We start from the raw sequence: 14,783 nt of genomic DNA, 5'->3' as shown, positions 1-14,783 counted from the left end.
TTCGCAGATCTTGCTTTATTTAATGGAGGAATTCAGAACAAGGCAGAATGGATTTATGGCATGTCTTGAAGCAATAGTAAATGTGTTCTTCACAATGGGAAGTTGGCTCCCACGTACGACCTGCAATGTCAAGAATGCCACATGGGGTAATACCCGTGAGAGCCAATGTCGCTTCGGAAGACTGGAGTGGTGGGGGCCTGGGGGAGGTTGTGTGGTCCAGGACTGGACACCCAAAGCAGATCTGGTCAAAATGTTGACACCATCCCTTTCACTTTATCCCCGACTCTCTCTCCATCCAACCATTTTGTCTCTCCCCTCTCTCTAATCTTCTTCTACCGGATCTCTCTCTCCCCCCACCTTGTTCTATCCCCCTTCTCTCGTTCTCTCTGTCTGTTCTCTCTCCACCCACTTCTTTCCCTCAGATCTCTCTCTCTTTTTGCCTCCGTCTGTGCCTGACGCAACAACATAACAGAGGTACCAGCAGCGGCCCTGGGGCTTAAACTCCAGCCTTCATGGGAAATGCACAATGAGATAAAAGACCAGTCTGGTCCTGCTGGATTATACCCGCCACAGCCCATGCCAGGGAGCGTTTCATGGACTTAACGTAGGGTGACCACCTCACTCCAGGCCATTGCGGACTCTCGTTCCAGGCTAGGGCTTTCATCTGCCAGGAATTGCTATCAAATGTGTTAGTCGAATTAGGTAAATGGATGCAACTAAGACTACAATACCCAGAATGCATTAGGTAATGACATGAGAAAGTGCATGTAATAGAGTATAGTGATCCCCTACCATAACAGGAGCCAAATAAATGGTAAATGGTTTCATTTCATTGAGAAGTAAAGTTGGTGAATCCCGTTTAAATGCTTTTTTTTCACCGTGCAGTTGAAGAGACCAGAGCGCCTGAATGGTGAAGCCCAGGGTCTTGGCTGTGGCCCTGGGGAAGGTGCAGTTTCTACTGGGAAAAAAGATTTGAGTCGTGTTTGAGGCCCATTCATTTGCTGAGAAGATAATACGTGTACATATGAAATTATTTTGTAAACAATAAATATTAATTGACGCTCACTCCATTCACAATGTATTTGCAGTGCAGGGTGGTGAGTGTGATCTGTCTGCCTAGATGCCTACAGTCATCAATGATTTACATATGGATGAAGCAATCGATCTAACAATTGTTTTTGACGCAAATATTTCTCTAACCTTATTTTTGGTTTTTAATGTGAAGGTTTTCCCTCGATCTCTGGATATTCCCAACAAAAACTATCAGAGCCAAATGTAGGGGCATATTATCAAGCACGGCGTTAAAATTATCGCTGCTTTAGCAGCAGAAAACTGCCGCTAAAGCGGCGATAATGGGCTTGATAATATGCCGCAGAGAATTCCAAAAGAAGCCCATGATCACACCAGAACTATGGGAATTCTCAAGGGCATTTTTCTGCCGCTAAAGCAGCGATAATTTTAACGCCGTTTCTTGATAATATGCCCCATAGTCCGCAAAGTTTGATACGTTTTGGCTGTTGCTTGAAAATGTGGACTTTCACTTCTCTTTCAATTCAATACATGCATTCCTCATTTTCACAAAAAAGGTTCAGAAATCTGACAAACGTCCCCGAAATGTTTTTTGGGGCACCAGCATTCACATTATTATTATTATTATTAGTTGTTTAGAGAAGTGTAATTTTGCGTACCTTTCCCTTGCAGAGACTGAAAAGAAAAGGCTGTGCAGTGCATGTGCTTATGTACAACATGCATGCCGGTAACAACCGCAAGAAATATGCCGGCAAATGCTGAGGAAAAAGTTTACTTTGGGAATTATGAGCTATGTGAAGGCCAATAGCTGGGAATTTGTTAAATGGCGCTAGTCATGTGAAAGTGGGCTCAAACCTACATTTTGAAAGAAATGACGGGAAACTGAACACACCGTGGGCAGATACCAGTGCTTTATAGTAAGTAACTCTCGAGTTTCAGGGTAATCCCTCACTGTGAGCTCGATTCACCCTACGTGAGTAAATCTGTGCTTTCAGACCCGCACCTTCAGTTTGCAAGGCTGTACGCATTTCTGGGGGCTATGTGTGGAAATCTACTAGTGCCTGAGATTCCCAGGCACGCACCTTTATCCCCCCCCCCAGTATCTTCTGAGTAAAAACTGCGGCCTCATTTACAATATTTTGACGCACGGCAGTGCAGCAAGCCTTCCTGCTGCACTGCTGTGCGTCTGAAGAAACAAGCAGGAATGCACTGTTTCGACAAGATTTGGCACATTCCTGTCCTTTTCCCCTGCACTGGTGCACAATGGGCTGCCATGCACCCAGGCAGGCACCCGTGTACCTTGGCACAGGATGTCTGCATTGTAGGGGTGATTGTTTTTGTGCAGGAAGGGTCACTGACCTGCACAAAAACAATCACTAGAGGTGTTTTCCTCTTTCTATGTGTGCTGTGAAACACTGGCGGCACACTGGGCTTGCAAATACGCCACTGTATGTGTTGTGCTGATGGAGTGTGAGTAATGTCCAATCAATAGAAAATGCTACATAAAAAGAGCACTTCTAAAAACAAAGGGGCTTATTTACAAGCCCCTTGTGTCACCGGTGCATCACTTTTTGTGACGCACCACTGGCGCCACCTCCTGGCCCATATTTACAAAGACACGTAAAGCCACCCTGCGTGGCTTTTCCTGTCCTTGTAAATATAGCCCCTTCTCACGCAACACTTTGCGTGAAAGGGGTGTGACATTGTTTTTGATGTGGGTATTTCCACGCAACACCCATGTATTTTGCTGCATTTCCAGATTTACTAGAATTCGTAAACCTAGAAATGCATCAGAATGCTAAGCGGGGTGGCGTAGCGAGGCGCACCGAGAAGCAATGTTTACATTTCTCCACGCTTTTTCCGCTTTCTAGGGGTGCTACATTCTGCAGCACACATAGGAAAAGGAAAACGCCTCTTATTTTTGTGCAGAAAGGTACCCCTTCTTGCACAGATAGAAAATCCCCGCAATGCGGACACCCTTGCACAATGGCACAAGGGTGCCTGCGTGGTGCATGGCAGTTGATTGTGCACCAGCGCAGGGGAATGCACAGGGATGCATCATATTGTTGTAAATATGACGCATCCCAGTGCTTTGAAAGTGCCGCAGCGTGGCGCAGCCAAAGGGCTTGCGGTTCTGTGCTGCGCCACTTTCTTGTAAATAAGGCCCCAAGTGCTAACAGCAGGGACAGGTTTGATATGAACTGACCAAAAGTTCACTAACACGTGTGCATTGTGCTTTTTTGTTCCATGTTTAAAACTCCCTTTACCTACAACCCACTGATTTGTGGGTGCTCAGAATCCTCCCGTGCTTCAATAAACGAGCGACAAGTTTAGTAAAAGGAGCCCCAGAGTACCTGAGAATGCAGGGCCGGATTGGGATTTTAAAACAATCCTGACAAAAATGCTAAATTCAGCCCACATGTGCAGAAGTGCTAATGTGTGCTAGAACCAGAGCAGCTCCTTCAAGTTGCCGTTGGGATCCCGCAACGATCCCAACTACCTGATTCAGTTTCACACAGCTCCCTTTCCCGTTAATGCTTCTCTGTCCAACAGAAGTACAGCAAGAGGAAGAACCTGTGTATCTGGGTCACAGTAAGAAGCCAGGCACTGTAGAGATTTCCTTTAGCATAAGAAAAAATGCAAACAGTGTCTGACTCCTTTCTAGGACGTATTTGTTTGATCTTTTTCTTATCCTCAGAAAAAAATGGTCCCTGTCTCCACACAGCTGTGCAGACACATACAGATGTGCATCCTGGCAATGAGTCCAGAGGTTGTTTGGATTTGTTCTTATCCTCATAAAAATCCAAACATCCATGCAGCCCCTGGCTTCTGGCAGGGGCACAGATGCCCACATATACATGTCTGCTCGTTAACAAGGAGGCTGGGTGTTTTTAGGTCTCGCCTGACCCAGCGCATGCGCTGGTCTGGCGAGACTTATTGAGAGGGCTCCAAAAAGTGCTACCAGGCCAGCCTAGAGCTACAGTGCATGTGCGCAGGCGCGCGCGCCACTTTTACCGCGATTACTTTCACTTTCGCGGCCGCAGGGCCGCTGTCATGTTTGATCGCGATCACTTTCACTTTCGCGGCCACATGGCCGCTTGGCATAGCCAATAGGTCTCGCTTTTGGGACCTTATAAGTGTTTAGTTATGCAACTGTTGCATGGCTAAACACTTATAAGGTCCCAAAGGCGAGACCTATTGGCTATGCCAATGCTTGTTATTTCTTATCCTCTGACAAAATGGTAGCAATCCGGACCCCTTACTGGGCACTCACTCACACATGCAAGGCTGCACACTCAGCCAGGGGTCCTGATGCTGTTTTGATTTTTTTGTATCCTGAGAAAGAATCCTAGCACCAACCAACCCCTCACCCGGGGCAGACCCACACGCACACATGCACCATAGCAAGAAGCCTGGACACTGTTGGGATTTTTCTTATCCTATGAAAAATCCACTGGGTGCAAATACACACATGTTAGTGCATCAGCAGAGAGCCCGAACACTGATAGGAATTTTCTGAGGATAAGAAAAATTCCAAACAGGGCCCATCTTCTCACCCAGTCATAGACATGCACACGCCTGCATCCCAGTGAGGAGCCCGAAAGCATTGTTTAAGGAACACAGAGGCCTTTTTACAATGAACTGGCGGAGAGCGATGTAGCTCCAAAATTGCTAACACAGCGCTCTGTCAGTTTAACAACGCAGAGATGCGCTGTATTAACACTGCATTTCCACTGGCGCTAAATCTAGCAGCCTAGCGCCAACACAGGGACGCCCACCATTGTACCATAATGCAAGGGTGTCTGCATTGCAGGGAATTAGTGTTCATGTGCAGGAAGGCTTAACTACCTGCACACGAACAATCACTAATGGTGATTTGTAACTTCTATGTGTGTTGCTTTGTGCAGCACATAGAAGTTGCAACTCGTCATTATATAATGATTGCTTATGTGCAGGGAGGTTCTTAAGCAAAAAGAGTGTATCCATCATGTAGGACTATCTTTCCCTTCCAGGATGTATAGAAAACAGACCGTTTTCTTTAAATAAGCCTCACCCACCAGGGTTTCCCCTTGGTGGCATGCCTCATCTTTCGGTTCTTCCCGTTCCGCTGTGGAGCAGGGCGTGCTACGACCTACAGGTTATGCAGGAGCCCTTTAGATATGTGTACTATGATGGACAGACGATGAAGAGACAAAATAGGACAGGGGGGTTAGTGGAAATCTAAAATTACCTGGATAGTGGGAAAACAATGTTTATTCATACCTCTATCCAGTATGATTCAAATTTGGAGAAAGTATGAAACTCATGGGCTTATGTTCCTGAATTTCTACCATCCACATGTTTCGAGCCTTACCCCTAGGCTTTTCTTCATGACCAAGGAACACTTCCTGATACCACTCCTGTCAAAATACTCAATATTGAGTGTACTCTGCACTGAGAGAACAATGAACATAATTTAAAGAAAAACATATATATATATATAAAGATCCAACAAATGTTATATTCGGCTCAACCTTGTGGCCAGCCAATTATGGTGTTTAGGAACCATACAATCTGTAGATGTTAAAAATATATGTTTGAAGTATATTTCCATACTGCCTAGTGGGAATATCTTTGGCTAAAACTGGGATCTCCCTCAGCTGCTTTACAAATTTCCAAAATGCACTAAACATATTGCCTGTGGGCACGCCAAATCAACAAAAAAAAATACATGTCTGATACCCCATGATCAAGCGACCCAGAAAAGCATAGTTGGGGGTCAGGCCTATGTAGGAATATGATCCTGCAGGAGGGAATCCAGAGAGTGAGTAAAATTACCAGTTTTTGGGGGAAAAATGCTAAAAAGCTGACAGCGGTCATGCTCAACACGATCTTGCAGCATGCCAATCAGACTGAAGGAATTCAGAGACAGTGGTGGCTGGTGACATTTCAAAGTGGTCAGGCGTAAAAGTTGAGATTTATGTAGTGAGAAAACGAAATGAGCAATCCCAACTAACATCAGGAGGGTTCAGGGGTTTGCTCACACTGGGGACATTTTGAAAAAAGTGGTGAAAATGTTGCATTTTAAAGCAAATTTGAATGGAAAACTTCATGAAAAAGGCAGAAGGTTTATGAAGCAATATTTAAACACATGAAAAAAGATAACATAATGGGAATTATTGGGACACTAAAAACCTCTGCCCGTTCCACGTGCCTCATTAAAATTTAATTCACAGCCTCACAATTCAACATCTTCAATATTAATTATTTACAGGAAAATCAATGTTGTAACTCCCTTATCTTAAACACCCATCAAACCTTGGCAAAGCCACTGGTCCTGGTTGGATGTAGGTGTATGTTAGTTGCTGCGTTAAATGTCTGGATACAACAGAAAGCTCACACAGGGACCAAAACACATGGGTGACAAACTATGGGAATCTGAGAAATGTAATGTATCTGTTTAAGCCATGCCCTTAATTACAGAGGCCATGCCCCTTATAGGGATCTCCACTTCTTTCATCTTACTTAAAGCCCTGCTTCAACCCTATATCATCCTCGGTCCTTCACTCCCTCTTCCACCCCTCCACAGTAGCTCGCCAGCTCAAACTTTGTGTTGCGCTCCTCCTCTCTCCTGCGCTCTTGGACGCTTCTTCACCCCGCTACACCTGCAACCACTTAGGACCTCCTCTCCCACCAAAAAAACAGCCACCCAAATATCTGCTTGTTGCGTCTGAATAGCAAAATCTCATTACTCAGATTCTGTTTCTTTTCCAGTAATGCAAAGCTAGAGGAGAAACTGCCCCCGCTGGCCCTTCGACTGTCTGAGATCTGCTTTTACTAGGCTTTATTCTATCACTGACTGTGCACTTCAAGGTGTGCACTGAGCACTTCAAGGTGTGCACTCAGCACTTTGGAATCTGCAACACCTTGACAAGGAACTGACAGCCACAGGAATTTAACGGACCCAATAAAACTGCCCCCTCTGCACCCACCACCATCACTTTAAAAAGAAATGAAAACAGATCGATTGGACAGGTTAGGGGCTGAGCATACAGTACCTACCTTACTAATACAAACACACGTGTCTGCGTACAGAACCACAACATGCACACAGAAATACAGGGACATACACAAGGGGTGCAGACTCACCAGCATACATACAGGTACCCACAGCCATTCAACGTCGCATATACATAGGAACCAGGGCAAGCACATAGGTGCGTACATACAACCGCAAACATGCATGCATGCATGCTTTCGGGTGTGCAAAGACAGGAAGAGACACATGCACCCTCATGTACTTAAAACACACACACATGCATACACCTTGACAAACACAAGCACTCTCCGGACACACTTTAACAGACTGCTAAGGTTTCCAGACAAAACCGCAAAGGTGAGAATATTTAATGCTATGAATTAATAAGGAGAACTTTGGGACACTTGACACAGACTTCTTACACTCAATGAGCCCATCCTCAGCTTAGAGGCCTTGCTTGACCCCCACTCTTAGGGGCATATTATCTAGGGACAGCAATAAATAACGCAAAGCACGCGTAGCGCTTTTTTTTATTTATCGCCGTCCATCGCTGTAATTTATCACCCTGGTAGCGCGTTATTAACAACACGTTTCTCCAGGGCGATAAAAATTCCAGCAATAGCGGGGAAATCGCCTTTTTGCAGGGAACATCGCTGGTTTTCCAGCGATATTCCCTGCAAAATGGCGATAACCTTGCTGATATGACCCTGTGGTCGTATTAGCATAATGCACCCCAATGTTAGGGATAGGTAAGTCTGCATTTTAGCAGACGTTAGTTTTTGGCGAAAACAGCGGTTTTCTCTAAAAACTAACGTCTGCTTAAATGCTGGGGCAGCCTTGTAAATATCGCGATGTGCACATCAGCGATATTTGCAAGGTTGTACTGCCCAGCGACGCCCACTGTGCATCTCATTAGAGATACAAAGCGAGACGTCGATAACAAGGCTGCTATCATGCGCTAATGCATGTTAGCACTGCCTTGTTAATAGGGCGAAAACATTATCTCCGCTTTTTTGGCTTTTAAAGCCAAAAAAGCGGAGATAAATCCCTTGATAATATGCCCCCAAGTTATTAATCTAGTCTCTGCAATTTAAGCTTTTTTTTACCATATCGATTGGTGGCTGTATTCTGTATAATTTCTGAATCACAATTTATTAATTGACATGCATCAGATCTGTGTATTGTTCACAGGCTGGTTACCTTTCCAGGGTTTAGGTTTGTCAATTTGAGGAAAGCATCAAAAAAGGGCAAATTTGTTTGAAATATGAAAATATCTCCATATTTTTCATTACATCTTCAGGCTGCAGAGTTTTTAGTTTGGGCGTTCCACCAATGCACATCCTTGCATACTCTGAAAGAAACATATATTTTGAACGGGGCCACAAAGGGAACAATAAGGTACGTGTATTTGGAACCATTTAATGCTGATTTTTTTTTTTTTTTTTTTACAAAAGTTGCTGTCCAGAGGAGCACAAACACCCTGGCAGTGAAAGGGTTAAAGGTCCGAAGCCCAAGTTACAGCCCTAAACTGCAGGTGAGGGCCTAGAATAAGAAGAGGGCCGTTAAAAACCAGTATAATAACCTGACATAAAAAGACTATAAAAATATTGAAACATTCCACTTGGTTAGGGTAGAATGTTTTGTGATAAACAGAGAGAAAAAAAACAAGCATTGGAACGTTGGAGAAGAGATCCGTACCTCCTATTACAGGTCATAGCCGCTTTATTGCTTTCAATAGAGCTCCCGCCATAACATAGCAGGATTGGATGTTGCTGCCAACTACCCTAAGTCATACATGTTTTTATTACTGGGATCTGTGTGTCCTTGGGAGTACCCGTTACCTCTCCCTGCTCCCATATACAGGTATAACTCCCTTCAATAATATTTCCGAGCTGTCTGAACTAATCCGAAGTGATTATAAAATGGAGTCAGTTGGTAGCCGCCTGAGGGGGAAAAGGCGCCAATATGGACTGTCTTCTGTGGAAAGATAGACAAAAGAGGTCAACTCTGGAAGATGACGCTGCCAACACAGACGCCCCGACGTCACACGTGGCCCTTTAGCAGTGTGCAATAGATGCCAACATTAGGAAGCCGTGGAGAGGGAGATAAAAAAAAAATAGGGAAATGTAATTTTTCCATTGCTTTGTATTTAAATGGACGAATTTTTAAGTGGATAAAAGCCATAATTAAGCCGTCTTTAACTTTAGAAATGAGACTTCTTCCGCCTGCATTGAGTGTTGGTGACATGTTTTGTTATTGCGTGGGACCGGCTCAGTGAGTCAATGGCACGTGACGTGGGCACGTGAAGCCTGCACCGGGCGTGGAGCTGACCGTGGTGCTGAAAGTGCGCGCGGCGTGGAGCTGACCGTGGTGCTGAAAGTGCGCGCTATGTGGAGAGGGACTGTGCGGGTGGAATGGAGGCGGAGAAACTCCTGGCTCTTCGGAGGACTTGGAGCAGTAAACCAGCACTGGGAGTCCGAAGGAGCCATTAAAATAATTCTGTTTTTTTTCCTACAACTTTGGTGCACCGAGTAAAACGGCGTATGACTACAACCCTCTCCATGATAGATTTATTCTGTTAAATGGGACATAGGAGTCAAACGATGCATTTTACAGCACAATTTTAAAAGGTATTTCACCACGATGCTGATATTATTTTCAGTCTGTTATGGAGCCAAACGATCCATCTGACAGAGGTTTGATGTCAAGATCTGGGACTTGTCACAGCTGGACTTTCAGCAACGCGTGCTGTGACAGGTGTCTGTCGTGCGATGGCCCTGCCGCCCCATCTCCCTCCCCGAGTGTGCCATTTTTTATATTTAATTTTTTACAGGAGCTCGCCGTGCTTCCATAAACACCCCAATGCCGGAATTATCGTACAGGAAGTGGGCCGCAGCCTTTTTTATCAAATGTTTATGTAAGTCGCTGGTCTCCCCACAGCCCTGCTACATTTGTTTTCGGTTTGTGGACGGAACCCCCTGGTATGTTAGTAGAACCCTGTACCCAAAATATCAGCTGACATAAACATTGCAATCCGAGATTGGAGTAACACCGAAAATCATCACCAAATGGAGTGATATGTTTGTAAGCAACATGTAGGACACAGCATTTCAGCAGGTGATCGTTTTACTAATGGTATTCTGACACACAGGAGCCCCCATGTGCTGCAAATCTTCACAATACAATAAAATGACCAAAACATTAATAATGCATCAACCCCTTAATCCCTTTGGAGTCCGATGTAATCCTTCAGATTGTTCCACTGGATTGACTACGGTGCAAACATCAGTTTTGATTCAATATCTCTGAATCTCACTCCCAGCCGAAAGAGATGCTAAAATAATCTACTGGAAATTGGAAAAAAGTTGACAACTTTCCTTTTCCAACAATACCTGAAGGAGGAGCCATCTGGGACCCAGATTTACTTCTTTCTTCCATTCGTTCTCCTCTGCCTTTGCCTCTGCCCTCCCCCGCCTCAAATCCATCCATGACTTTGTCCTCCAACCCCCTCTCCACTTCTGACCACCATCTTGCTGAATTTTCCTACCTATTTTCAGGGCAGGTGCCTCACACTGGCTCTGGTGACTTGAGAACCTCTTTAAGTCTTCATCAAGAGGAGACCTTTACTACCATTACCCGCCAGTGTAAATCTCATGAACCTCCGACATTCAGGGCTGGACTGGCTACTGGGCCTTTCTAAGTAAACACCGGAAAAACAAATTGTTTTAAAGTATGCTTTAAAACCATTTGTATTGCTTTCTTGATTTAGAAGCACATGCAGGTCCCCATCAACAAAATCAGCCCCAACCACAGTGAAATCGGCCCCCAGCTTAGCCGCTCACCAAAATGCCCGGTAACCAGTCCGGCCCTGCCAACATTTTCAGGGCAGCGCTACAGGTGGTCTTTGCAGACAATAACAGTCACTGGGCAAGGTATTTCTTGATGGCCCAAAAAACCTTGGGACTACCAGTTGATCTTTTAACAGACATACCATTAACAAAGTTTAGTCTAAAGAACCTGCTAAAAAAGTGTGGCAAGAACAACTCGAGGCAACAAGACCATGAACGGATCAGACCTGTTCAGGGAGCAGAAGGACTTATTAAGTCATATGAAACTACTGCATGCCAGCCCTACCTAAAAGCAGGACTGGGAAGGAAAGCTCTACAAAATGTCATAATGGTGAGGCTCTTAACTTTGCCAATATAAGACTATAGAGCTCACTGGAAAAATTGGTCGTTAAGTGTGTAGGAGAGTAGGGTCTGCAATCCTATGATCACCCCAGATTTTTGCTTTTTGCTTCATTGGTTTACGACTTTTCCTGGCTGTGGGCCTGCTAATCAGACCCACAGCCTAGCTGTTCTCTCTCTAAAGTGATACATGTACCTTAGGTGCATTTACTAATTGGAACTGGGCCACCTTATCAGTCCCTGTATCAGCTTACCTTAGGTATCCAGGGCCTAGGTGTACCCAGGGCCTACCAGGGGCTGCAGCATGCATTATGCCACCCCTGGCTGGCCACCCAAATCTGACACAACTGGCTGCACGACGGCTGGGGCAAGGTGGTGTAATCACCCTTTGCTTTAGGTATAGTATTCCTATATCTAACCCTAAACTGGACACATGTATTCCTATCAGTTACTCCTATGGCAGGCCTTATCAATCCTGAAGGCAGAGTGCTTGGAATCATGGGAGATGGTGATCGAGCGTGAGCTGAGCCCGTCTGCAGCTTGCGGAACCAAGTCCTAATAGCTGTTCCAGGATAACGCGTACCATATACTCTTAAAGTGCATTATAATCCTCGCGGTTATTTGCTAACTTTGGTATCGCATTATCAAAGCATGTCGAGTAAGGTGTCATACGAATTGGGATACTAGCCCCTCGCCAATTCTGGCGACGGGGTTAGCATTCCACCCTTCTAGAGGGACACGACATGCATGTAACTGTGAACCCCGGTTAAAGTTGACTCGAGCCTCAGCATCACAAAATGGATGCTGCCACCACAGACACAAGTCTGACCTCCTGCTGCTGGGAGTCCTTTCAGCGGGGAGAGCTTGGACAAAGGGTTTCCTGTCGGGGGCGGTGCCCGCGCCATCCCAGACAGGGTTTTGTGTATTCCGGGTAGGCAAGGCTGAGAGGAAGGTGACTGCAAGTGGCACCCCGGTGCTCACTGTGCATAGGCCGGCTTGAACCAGTTCCAGGGGCACCCCAGCCTCTGAGCCGGGGAGAGACCGAGCAAAGGAGAGGGGTGTAACCACCCCCCCCTGGTCCCACCCATAGGCAGGACCTAGTCACGGGCCAGCCCCTTTTCTTAGAATAAAGGTAGGAGCGGGCCCCCTTCCCAAATTGGATAATTCTGAATCTTGAACTACTTTCCACGAAAGGAACTCTTGACTATTTCTGAAGACTCTCCCTTGTGGCTAAGGAGTAGCCACCCTGCACCAGCAGGCACCACCTAAGCGGCCCCCTTCCCAAATTGGATAATTCTGAATCTTGAACTACTTTCCACGAAATGAACTCTTGACTATTTCTGAAGACTCTCCCTTGTGGCTAAGGAGTAGCCACCCTGCACCAGCAGGCACCACCTAAGCGCTTGCGGTTTGCTGCACGTCCATCCTCCGGATCCAGACTGACCAGCTCGACGAGACCCGGATTCCCTGCCATCTCTGACCTCTACCTGCATCATCAGCTCAGCTGAGATTCGTGGGTGTGACGAGACCTGCGGGACCGGCCATCATCAAAACCTGCACGACGCTTGCCTAGCACGACCACCGAGGGACCCTCGAGTGAGTGCTCCTGGGGTTTGAGAAGCCCCAACCCTGAGCAGCTCCAGCACCGAAGACCAGCCTCCCAGCATCCCCGAGATCTGCGTGGGGGCCCTTCTGCCTTTGCCGCTCACCGCGTTGTTCGGTCACTTGCCGTTGGCTAGTGGCCCTCCTAACGACGCACCACGACATTTCCGTCGCCGGTCTGGTTGCTCCAGACTGGCCTTGGCTCCCCTCCAATAGAGGAGCACCCCAGACCCCCCTGGTCCACTCCAGACGCCATCTTGACTCCACCGCGTGGGCTTGCCTTTGCCAAGGGTTGTTGCCCCCATCCTGGGTCCAGCATCGCCGACAGCAGCCACCGTCGTGGGACAGCTCGCCCCTTCTGCCCGGTCGCCGACAACGCCTCCTGCACCGAGGGACAGCAGAGTCCAGCGTCACCCACTCACCTGATCGCGGTGACTACCTCCGGTGCCATCCTGGTGCCAACCTCAATCACTGGCTAGTGATTAAGAACTAAGTCCCCTCTGCTTTCAGGTTATCACCATCACCGATCCAGGCTTCGATCCCTCCTAATATCGACACTGGTCGCCTGCCAGCAACTTCTTCTTTCAGGCTCCTGAGACTACAACAAGGACTCCCGACATCTTGCTGAACCTCACGCAGCCGCAGCCTCTGGGCTAGGTAACTCGAGCATTTCGGTGCTCCATCGCAGGTTCGCCCTACAAGTGTCCAGCTCCTTTTTCGTTTAGTCCCACTGATCGGATCTTTCCGGAATCAGTGACTTTAGACTCTAACCATTCGCATTCCACTGTTAGTGTATATGGTTTCCCGTGCCCCTCGGGCATTTGTGTAAATTGTGCAACTTGAAGTATTTTCATAAGAGTTTTGTAGTGTGCTTAGCTCCCTGACTCATAAAGAGTTAGGGTAGTCTTGTTATAAATAAATATCCTTTATTTTCATAACAACTTGTGTGGTGTCCTTTCACGTGGTGTTCAAAGGGTAAATGTGGTGGTAAAACAGCTGGCTTAACACGCCCTCTAGAGTTTAGCCTAAAGACTGCTCTTGTCCATGCTACTAGGATAGCTGGTCTATAAGGTTGACTTACAACCAATCATCAATAAGGGTCGTTTGGAATGATACACAGTGATCACTAGAATAGTGAGCACTACATATCAGGCCAACTTCTCACAAAGTGGGACTGGATGTTGTTTGTGCCGATAGCACACAGAATCCGCGGAACATGTCATTTGCTGATGCCCAGCTTTGCTGTCCCCAAGGCATTTGTACTTAAGAACCATGTTCATTCAATACGGCGTAAGAACATGCAAGGAGGCCTTAAGGCACATTTACACCCCTATAGTCCCGATGGAGCTTGCTCGAATTGGGAAGTTTTATGCGGCTGCTGGAATGAGTTTACGATCAGCCCGAGAATTGACAGTTAAATAAATTATGATTCACGGATCACCAGCACTCGCATTTGCTCAGCATCGAACTTTTAATACTATTACTGTCTACACTAACTTTTACTAGTAACAGGATATTCAATAGACAGAGCCCTCCGTGGTGACGTAGCTTTGTTTACCCTCTGCATGTCAAATCCTTCATGTGTTTTAATTCTAAATGTACCTTTTCTTGCACAAAGTTACTTATTTACTGGTACATGATAGCATCTCTGCATTTTAACCCCGCTTTTAGATTTTATCTATTTTATCTTTACCTTTTCTAATTTGTATCTACTTGTTCCGCTTTTGTAAAGGATTTTAAGTAATCATACAATAAAGTTAAATTAAATAGAAAAAATAAAAAAAATTAAAACTAAAATTAAATTAAATCAGTACGGCCCTGCCAACATTAGAGGCCTGGTCACATTCTATCATAACATGGTTCCTGGTTGAGAACGTAGCACTACACAGAGAAGATAATCTAGGAATCCGTAAATAACCCGGGCGTTATTTATGAGCCCTTTACGC

This window comes from Triturus cristatus, chromosome 5_1 (assembly GCF_964204655.1).
Source record: "Triturus cristatus chromosome 5_1, aTriCri1.1, whole genome shotgun sequence".
NCBI classification, from domain to species: domain Eukaryota; kingdom Metazoa; phylum Chordata; class Amphibia; order Caudata; family Salamandridae; genus Triturus; species Triturus cristatus.
The sequence above is the reverse complement of the archived record's forward strand: the minus strand, read 5'-3'. Positions refer to the sequence as shown.